Here is an 11,053-nt window from a genome sequence, read left to right as displayed (position 1 = left end):
GGGAGGTGGAGAAGCCCTGTACCCGCTGGCGCTGAGCAATCGGGGCCAGCACTGAGCACCGGCGGCGGGTGCGAGTGGCAGCTCTGGTGCTGGCAGTGGGTGCAAGCGGGGCTGGTGCCGGCAGCAGTGCCAGGTGGGACCGTGGTGCATGGGAGCAAGGAATTTTCAGTAACCACCAGAGGCTCACCCTGATGATAGCAACCAGTGTTCCACCTTGGTCTGATGCCCCTGCTCACCCACTCCACCATCCCACCGCCGCGGCCAACACCTGCCATGTTCCACGCATGCCCCCTGGTGGTCAGCACACGTCATAGTGGCCAGTTGTTTGGTTGTTCCGCCGTTCAGTCTATTTGCATATTAGCCTTTTATTATATAGATGAAATGAGAATTGATACTTATCTAATAAAAGAGTAATATGCAAATTGACTATCACTCCAACACACAAGATGGCCGCCCCCATTTGGTCAAAGATGGCAGCCCCCATGTGGACACAAGATGGCCGCCATAAGATGGCTGGCAGTGGAGGGCAGTTGTGGGTGATCAGGCCAACAGGGGAAGGCAGTTGGGATGGACCAGGCCTGTAAGAAGGGCAGTTGGGGGAGATCAGGCCTGCAGGGGAAGGCAGTTAGGGGTGACTGGACCAGCAAAGGAGGGCAGTTGGGGGCAACCGGGGCTGCAGGGGAGGACAGTTGGGGGGACCAGGCCTGCAGGGGAGGGCAGTTCGGGGGACCAGGCCTGTAGGGGAGGGCAGTTGGGGGCAACCAGGCCTGCATGGAGGGCAGTGGGGGGCAACCAAGCCAGCAGGGGAGGGCAGTTAGGGCAAACAGGCCTGCAGGGGAGGGTAGTTGGGGGTGACCAGGCCTGCAGGGGAGGGAAGTTGGGGAGGACCAGGCCATTAGGGGAGGGCAGTTGGGGGTAACCAGGCTGGCAGGGGAGGGCAGTTGGGGGTGACCAGGCCATGAGGGGAGAGCAGTTGGGGGCAACCAAACTGGCTGGGGAGCAGTTAGGCATCAATCAGGCTGGCAGGGCAGTGGTTAGGGGGTGATCGGGCTGGTAGGCAGAAGCAGTTGAGGGCAATCAGGAAGGCAGGCAGGTGAGCAGTTGGGAGCCAGCAGTCCTGGATTGTGAGAGGGATGTCCGACTGCCCGTTTAGGCCCAATCCTACTGCGATTGGGCAGTTGGACATCCCTAGAGGGGTCCCAGATTGGAGAGGGTGCACACTGAGCTGAGGGACACACACCCCCATGCACGAATTTCATGCACCAGGCCTCTAGTTCAATATAATGATACAGTCTCAGCAAGATGCTCAGTATTTTGTTAAGATGTATAGCTAGGCAAGCTAACAGACAAGCATTGAAAACAAAGGGTTTTCTTGCTGACATTTAGTTAACTGGAAAATTCAGTTATCCAAAATGCCTGTTCCTCACACAATCTGAGATTAAAGTACAGAGGCTTGTTATCATTTAGAGCACCTGCCATTCATGAATGAGACAAGATAAAAGCAAAGGTACATTACCTTCATCATGCAGCCACTCAGAAATTATGGAATACTTACTCTAAGGTGCTAGCAGGTATCTGGCCTATTCTTGAGTTACAGAAAGTCCCTGATGTTAAGATGTAAAAGTGGATATGTCCCTGCTTGCCTTGTCAATGATGATTGAAAATGTACTTTCTCGAATATATTTCACCATGAATTCTACCCCAGCCATGTTCTGAACCTAAGGAATAAGAATCCTTCTGAACAGTTTGAAACTTGATGTAGCCATCCAGTCTAATTGTCTTCCTTTGACTGTATAAAAATTGAATGAGTACTTTTAACATTTTAAGGTTAAGTCCATATCAGATATAATTCTCCCTCATCTGAAAGTCCAAGCAAAGCTAAAAAGGCAGCAGAAATCCAGGTTTCTAGGTTTATAAAGGATCCCTTTAAAAACTCATAAACATCAACCAGATAATTCTGGCCATTTGACTAATAATGGTGGAGGAAGGGGAAGAGAATGAATGAAAAATGGACAATATACTTTGAAAAGCAATAGTGATGTTATGTAGGATTTTATGCAGAACTAGAACTTTCATCCAAAGCAAATATTTACCAAAGGAGTTATGGGACCTTTCCTGGAGATCTTTTAAGTAGACTCTTAAAACCGCCAATTGTTCTTGTAAATGCTGATTAATCTACATTTTCAGAATATCTCAGAATTTACATATATATATATATATATATACTAGAGGCCCGGCACATGAAATTCACCCACAGGTAGGGTTCCTAGGCCTGGCCTGTGATCAGGGCCGATCTTCCCCAGCTGCCTGTAGCTGGCTCCACCCCCTCCACCGCTGTCGGTCGCCCTCTGTGTGTGGGGGGCAACCAGCAGGGCAAATGGGGCCCCGCTCACACCTGCCTTGTCCTGACGCCACCCACATTCGCCGCCACCCATCCCCGGTTCCCCGTTCCCCACCGGGCAATCGGAGCCTGCAAGTTGGGGGCAGCTCCTGCATTGAGTGTCTGCCCTCTGGTGGTCAGTGCGCCTCATAGTGACAGGTCGTTCCACTGTCCAATAGATTTGCATATTATGCTTTTGTATATATACTAGCAGTCCAGTGCACAAATTTGTGCATGGATGGGGTCCCTTGGCCTGGCCAGTGATTGAGGCCTATGGGGGGGCTGGATGGCCTGGGGGGAGGGGCTGCGGGAGGTTGGCCACCAGCAGGGAGGGAGGTGGAGGGGCTGCAGGAGGTTGGCTTTGGGAGCACACTGACTACCAGGGGCAGCTCCTGCATTGAGTGTCTGCCCCCTGGTGGACAGTGTGTGTCATACCGACTGGTCGACCAGTTGTTCTGGTTGTTTGGTCGTTATAGTCGTTATGCTTTTGTGTGTGTGTGTGTGTGTGTGTGTGTGTATATATATATATATATATATATATATATATATATATATATGTGTATATATATATATATATATATATATATATAATTTGTCTAATGATGATAGTACCACAACCAAAATTCCCTAATGTTAAATTTTGGGGACACAAGTAAAATAAACATGTTAATCTGAAACTCTGTATCATGGATACAGATAGTGATTATAGCCTTGTGATTTTGCTAATAATATTTATTACCATAACCTATGGCATCTCTCCAGGAAGATTTCAAGGATTCATCTGTGCAGATTAAAGTTCATTCTGTTTTTCAAAATGCTGGCAATGCCTCTCTGGCTTTGAAAGGTGTGCTTTTGCCCTTCTGTTCTCATGAGAAAAGTCTGCCTTCATTTCCTAATGAATGTCCCTTTGTTTTTCTTCCTTCCACCTATTAATACTGAACTTGTCCATTTAGACAGGAAAACACTGTGCTATATAGAACAAAATAAAAACATCTGAATGTGTGGTTGGACAAACTTATTTTTAATCTGAGTCATTTGGTGTAACACTTTGTGTTAGGCAATAATTAAAGTTCCGGTAAAACTTACCGAAATGGAGCTTTTAGTTGACTATTTAATAACTTAAAGATTTTAGGGTGTTATTAGAATAAAAATAGATTTCACTATCTTGAGTCCAACTCTCTGGCTTAGTATAGTATATTTTTTTCCTGTGAAAACTTTCATTTCACTAGAACTTTATTTCAGGGGAACAAAACACAGACACGTGTGTATGTGTATTCCATGTGTGTTTGCTGGGAGACTAGGGGAGTAGACGGTTAGCACTGAAAAGAGGAGAGCAAAATTTAACAAATGGTGCAAAGGAAAATCTCTGTATCCATTTGAGTGTCCCGTGTGAATGCCCTTCTTAAATTAGTGCAGGGAAAGAAATGTTCTGGTCAGCTTTAAAAACGCTTAATATATGGTTTATTCTAATGCCTGGACACTGATTTTGGTAAAAGGAAGTTTACAGAGAAAGAAAAAATATTTCCCGTCATCACACCAGAAAAATAAGCCCCAGTGTACATAACATTTAAAACCTTATCCTTTTTGGTTTAGAGTAAAGTACCGGACAAAGATAGTTTGTAAGCCAAGAGGGTCTATTTAAAATATATATATATATATATTGGTTTCTGAGAGGAAGGGAGAGGAAGGGAGAGATAGAAACATTGATGAGAGAAAATCATTGATCGGCTGCCTCCTGCAAGCCCTACACTGGGGATCGAGCTGGCAACCCAGGCTTGTGTCCTGACTGGGAATTGAACCATGACCTCCTGGTTCAGAGGTCAACACTCAACCACTGAGGTCTATTTTTCACCAGCTTTCAGATCACCAGCATATATATAGGGAGTGCTGACTGCAAGGACTCTTTCATTGGAATTGAGTTCTACTTCACGTTGGAAATGGGAATATATAAGCTGGCACATTGACACGCCCTAGCCACATGCTGGTGGTGCAGTACCAAAAGCTACAACATTAAAAAAAAATAAAGAAGCAAATGGAGCCCCACATTTTGCTTGGACCCCAGTTAAATGCCTATCTGTGAGCTCAGCACCCAAGATAGTGATGCAGAAGCACTGGTTAAGGGTGCGGCTGTCGCGGTTTGGAAGATGGCAAAGAGATCCTGAAGCTGCTATGCCCATGCAAGACTCATTCCTGAGGGCTTGATTTTTTTCTGGCACTAGTTTGGCCACCCAGCTCAAATTTACCCATTAGGATCTTAAATTAAAAACACAAACAATGTATCTCAACCCTTTTCCTGCTTTAACAGGCAAGGCAAAAACCATTCCCCAAACATGCTCCTGGGCCATTTCAGGGTTATGTGTAATTTCAGGTACGCTCCTTTCTCTCCTGGGAGAAAGCATGTTAGAATGTAGGAGGGCAAGAGCAACTGCTGGAGATGCTCCGATGCGTGCAGAAAATTCACCATCCACGAACACAGGTGCCTAATGCAACCCGATTTTTGCCAAGGTCACCCTGTAGATTGATCCAACACCATTCTTCTGACCTGATCAAGTCCAATGTCATTCTCAAGTTCCCCACATCCCTAGGTAGCACATCCTCTCCTCCGAACTCTGCCCTTGAACCACTGCCTCCGCTGGGTTAGATCACTTTGGTGACCCCTTCACCAGCCGGTGTGGGCTGTCCTATGTGCACACCAGCCAGATGTGAAGCTTTGCCGCATCTTCATTTCGGCAAATATTCACTCCTAGAAAGCAGATTTTAGCAAAGGTGGAGAAGAGGAAGAGACTGACACTGCAGTAGCATAGACATTTTGCATTTGCATTTGCATTATTAGGATCTTTTAAATGCTTTGGTCATTTCTGGATCCCAGGATTCAGGTCCTTTCTCTTTTCTCCTTTCCCTTCCTGCCCCCTGCCATCACCTCCTTTTTCCCCCTTCTTTCCTCCACTCTCCTCCCCTCTCCCCTCCCTTCCCTTCTCAGCCCTTCTCAGCTTTGTTTCTCAGGAGCAAAACTCCAATTCCTAAGGGAGTCGGGGGTAATGCTTCTCTTTCTGCTGTCACTGAAGGAACACCTCCCCCCCCCCCCCCCGCCACTCCCCCCCGCCCCCCGCCTTCACAATTATTTTCTAGGTGCAGTTACGGAGAAAGGTAATGAGGAGCAGAAAAGACAGTCGAAGACTTCAGGACTGGCAGACAGAAAGACTTCAGACACGTCTGCATTTACTTAGACCCCCCAGAGAAGGCCCGAGAGGCAAGATAGAAGGGTTTTAGGCACAGCCTCCAGGGTTTGAGATTTCCTGGTTGAATCCAGCCCCAAGCCTGCTGCAGGTCACAGGAGGCAGGCACTTTATCCTCTGAGTGCCTGTTTCTTTGCCTGTAAAATGACGTTGGAAATACATCCAATCTTCAGCTCTGAAATTCAACCTCTGAACACAGGTGTGTTTTTAAATCTAGGTTTGGCAAAAACACTTTGGGCAATCAAACCTGACCTGACCTGAAGAGAAGTCATCTTCCTACTCCTGTATCTGTCACACATCTTACTGTAGGAATGTTGAAGGATTCATACTATATGGCACGTGCTCTTTAATGACTTTTTAAAATCTGAAAAATGCTGAATTTTAGAAATATGAGGGGCCTTGTGGGTTTGGGATAAGGTTATCTACTTCAGAGGGTATTTGGGATCCTAAATGGATAATTATGAGGGGGCTAACAGAACCCGGGACAGGAATGATCACTCAGTAGATGTTGGGTGCCTTTACCATCTCACTGTGTTGTTGAATGAGTGCTTACATGCACAGTAGTCCCCCTTTTAATCCACAATTTTGTTTTCTTCAGTTTCAGTTATCCGCGGTCAACTGGGATCTGAAAATATTAAATGGAAAAGTACAAAAATAAAAAAAGTGCATAGGTTTTAAATTATTTGCCGTTCTCAGGAGCAATGAAATCTCAGGTGTCCTGGTCAGTCCCATCAATGACTTGAATCATCTTAGTCCTACATCTCCACGCTGTATAAGTTCCTGCCCTTAGTCACTTCCGGTGACCACAACACAGTGCTGCATCCCAGTAACCCTTATTTTTTAATTACTAATGGCCCCAAAGTGCAAAGGTAGTGATGCTGGCAATTCAAATATACCCCAGAGAAGCTGTAAACTGCTTCTTTTAAGTGAAAAGATGAGTGGAGTATAGTAAGGTATTTTGAAAGAGGGAGACCACATTTACATAACTTTTACTACAGTACATTGTTATGATTTTTCTATTAGTTTTGTTAATCTCTTACTGAGCCGAATTTATAAATTAAACTTCATCATTGGTATGTATGTATGGATGGATGTATAGGAGAAAACAGTACATACAGGGTTTGGTACTAACCACGGTTTCAGGCTTCCCCTGGGTGTGGGTAAGGGAGGAATACTGTATGTCTACTCCAAGAACAGCTACAAAACTTGATGTTAGGAAGTACCTAAGACTGTGTACTTTACAATCATTTTGTTTTATATGCTGTTTATATCTATTTTGAGTGTTGACTTGTTTCCTATTATTTTTTTAGATGCCTTCTAGATGTCCAATAACTCCATTTTTTATCTGAGGAAAAATAGTATTTTCTTTCTTCTTCCCCTACTTTCTTCCCTCTTTTCTTCCTCTGCAATCCCAAGCACTTACACGTTCTTTTCCCCGATCACAGGGAACCAGAGAGCTGATTACTGGCAAACTGTCAAACCTTTCTCTGAGTGTGGTGATTAATGGCCAAAAGATGCTAAATGTGAAACAGTAATTCAGTAAAGCTCTCAGGAGCCTAGTGCTAAGAACTTCTCAAAGGGGACAACTTAGTTGGAAAAATGGAAAATAAACACACACAATGTAAGACTTAGGCTGTATATATAAGGTGATTTGGTGGCAGAGTGGTATTTTGTTTGGTGTTTTCTCCATTGTAAGGCCTTATTACCTGAGATAAGTAAAATTGTTTTCCTGCACATAAACTTAGGAGGTTGAATATCCAAAAGAATACATGGGTCTAGGCTAGAAGAACTTGAGTGACTGAAATGAAGAATTAAACACCAATATTCCATGATGATAAGAACATCAAAATCTTCTATTGTAAGAAATCTTGATGTTCAGTAAAAAACAAAAGCAAACCCAAAACAACTGGTAGAAAGTTGTGCGTTCATTTTGCCTGACTGCCGGTTTCCCCAACTGGCTGAATGAGGCTATTTTCTGAGTATGTACTACCTGAAATACTTCAAGTTGTAAGAAGTATTTCTTGTTTTGATTTTGTTGTGTTTTGTTTTGCTGTTAAGATTTTGGCTTCTCAGGATCTAAGCTAAGAGTTGAATTTTTGTTGTCTTGGTTTAAAAAGACCGTGATAGTGAACTAAATAAATCACTCTAAGTGAAAAGGAGATGCCAACAGGACACGGAGAACCCCAAGTTTTAATAACATTTTATGTTTACTTTGTAAACTCAGCTAAGATTCATTTCTTGCTGACAGTTATTTTAGAAGCCAAAGAAATAAATTTGTCTTAAGCACAATTGTTATGTGTGTTTTTTTTTTAACAGAATACATATTTTTCCTCTTTAGTTGTCATAGCTTTCTGGGTTCTGTGTAGTGCACCCCCTCCCCCCAAAATCGTATTGTCTCAAGACAGAAATAAAGAATTTGTAGAAAATTAAAACACCGTTGGCATTAGGAAAAAAGAAGAAAATCACAAAAGCTCTCATTTTTTCTTGCCCTTCTCTAAGGGCGCGCACAGCCCATGGAATCCACTTGAGAGTAAATCAGTAATTGCCATCACAAGCTTTGCATTTATTCGGTCTCCAGGTAAGGCACCACAGCAGGCATCCTCTCATCTTCCCCTCAAACAAAATAAAATTTGATCTGTGCTTGTTTCTTAAATCTCTTTCTGCATTTCTAGCACCTGCATGATAACTTTCCAAAGAATATGGAGAAAATGGCTCATTCTTTGGTGATGTGTTCAGTATATATGTACTACTATGTGTAATACTTTAAACAATAAAATAAAATTTAAAAAAAAGTTAGGATCTGGAAAGATACTATATACGGAAGGAGCTGGAAGCTCTCTTGGGTTGTTTAAACTTTGTCTTAAGCTGCTGTTGAGTCCATTTTAGCCAATCCAGGTACATTTTGCCTAAATCTCTGTTCCTTTTCTTTCTTTTAAACTATGTATTCATTATCTTATTCTTTGAGTGTCAACTGATGCTCAGCTCTAATGAGAATTCAAAGGTCATGCAGACAGTCATAACCACTAGAAGTCTATAATTTAATGCGCAAAAGAGCTTTGCAAAATGTACCAATAAGACAATATTTTGTGTCATGATAAAGGTGCAGAGTGAAATGCTTAATTTAGGGAAGGCTTCATAAGAACAGTGGCATTTAAATGAACTATGATGGGTTGAGGGACACTAATAGTGAAAAAGGAATGATGTCAAGATTGTAGAGCTAAAGTTCAGTGAATAGAGTATTCCAGTGTACCTGGACCTCAGGATATGTCTATAAAATAAGACCTTGTACTAAAAAAAAAAAAAAAAAAAGAAAAGAAAAAATCACAGCCCGAGGGAAATGTAAATAAAAGAGTGAATAAGTACATTTTGCATTTTGAGTTATGCACAAAAGTCATTGGAACGTAGAAGAAACCTTAGCTGTGGTGGTGGTTGGGGTTTGATTATAAAGCTTCATTGGGGTCAGACTCTTGAAATAGTAGTATTTCAATAGTAGTATTTTGCCCATGGAAATATGAGTTCCCCTTATCCTTCTGATTTGTCATACGAACACACAACTTCTCTGGGACTTTCTAAAGAAATTTTATGTCATGATTCTCCGTTCTCTAAATTGAAGTGTAAGAATTCCAACTTCTCTTTTTCTTTATTGCCAATTTCTCTTAGTTTTTCCTCTTATTATTCTTACTGGTATTTATCACTTTTCTTTCCTTAGTAAAGCTATATTCACTTCTCTCTCAACTTGGTCTTTGTAGGAAGAACCAGTACTGTTTTACATTTTGGAGAACACTCCCAGGCCATCTTCCCCAGCATTTCACCAGTTTCATTAAGCAAAACCCTACTTGTTATAAAAGCATGGCCAGACACTTGATTTCTGTACTATAGTAGAGTAACAGAGGGCCAAATTGAAGTCAGGTTGCTCAATTCTCAATAAATTTTTAATCTCAAATTAATCCTTCTGTGCCTTAATTTCCTCCCTTATAACATGGAAATATAGTACCTACCTCACATGATCATTATGAGAATTAAATGAGATAATCCGTGCAGAGAATTTAGTGCTGTGGTTAGGATGTAGTCACATTTTAATAAATATTAGCTATTATTATAAAATTTTTAACCAGTCAATTAGTACTTTCTTGCTTTCTATGCCTCATGATTACAGCCTGTGATGGTTAATTTTATGTGTCAAAAATTAACAAATTTAGACTGGACCACAGGATGCTCAGATACCTGGTTTAACATTATTTCTGGGTAAGACCATGAGGGTGATTCTGGAGGAGATTGGCATTTGAATAAATGAACTGAATAAAGCAGAGGGCCCTTTCCAATGTGGGTGGGCATAATTCAATCCATTGAGGACCTAAAGTAGAACAAAAAGGCTGAGGAAGTTTGGATTCTTGTTCTGCTAACTGTTAGAGCTGAGACATCAATCTCTCCTGCTCTCGGCGCGCCTGGTTCTCAGGCCTTCAGACTTGGACTGGAATCTACACCAGGGCCTCCCTGGCTCTCAGGTCTTCCAGCTACACAGAGGCTTTCTTCGATCTCCAGCTTGCAGACAGCCGATCATGGGATTTCTCAGCCTCCATAATGGCATGAGCCAATTCCTCATAGTAAATTTGTAATATATCCTATTGGTTCTGTTTTTCTGGAGAACTCTGGTGAATGCATAACCTTTCTAATCAAAGTGTGGTTTGTAGTCAGCAGCATCGGCATCATCTGGGAGCTGATTAAGAATGCAGATTCTCAAGCCATGTAAGCTTCTGCAATTTTAACAAGATCTCTGAGTGATTTAAATAGGCATTAGAGCATACAATTCCCTTATTCCTCATGAAGACATGTTCATATCAATGGTTTATCAACTGGGGAACAGCCACTTACCTCCTTGTTCCATAGACTTTGAAGAAGATCTGCCAGTTAACTATGACAATTTCAGCAAAGACACAGAGTTAACATAGATCTAGCCCCATTTGTAATGGTGCAGTTATTGGGAAATACATTCTAGGGTTTTTAAGACCTACCTAATAATTTTCAGAGAAATAAGAACTGGAGAGATGGATGCCTACTCAGTACACTTCCACACTGCAGAGAAATAGGGGAGTTGGAGGGGAAGAGGCCTTCTAACCAGGGGCAGTATTCTTAAACCTTTTTTTATAAAAGGTTAAAAAAATCAAGGGAAACATGGAGAGAGGAGTGTCTGAGAATCAAACATCTGCTGAGAAAAGTTGACTAAACAGAGGTAAGTAAGAACTAACCACTAACAAAAGGCCTTTGAGCCAAGAGCTCACACTGACCTGATTTCCTATGGAGTTAACTTCACCTTGTAAAGGTAAATGACAATTTAAAAAATTTATTTATATACTAAAGGCCCAATGCACGAAGATTCATGCAAGAATGGACCTTCCTTCCCCTGGCTGCTGGCAGCGCCTTCGCTGTGGCCGGAGCC

Source organism: Cnephaeus nilssonii (genome assembly GCF_951640355.1).
Source record: "Cnephaeus nilssonii genome assembly, chromosome: 6".
In the NCBI taxonomy this organism is placed as follows: domain Eukaryota; kingdom Metazoa; phylum Chordata; class Mammalia; order Chiroptera; family Vespertilionidae; genus Cnephaeus; species Cnephaeus nilssonii.
Note: the sequence above shows the minus strand (reverse complement) of the source record.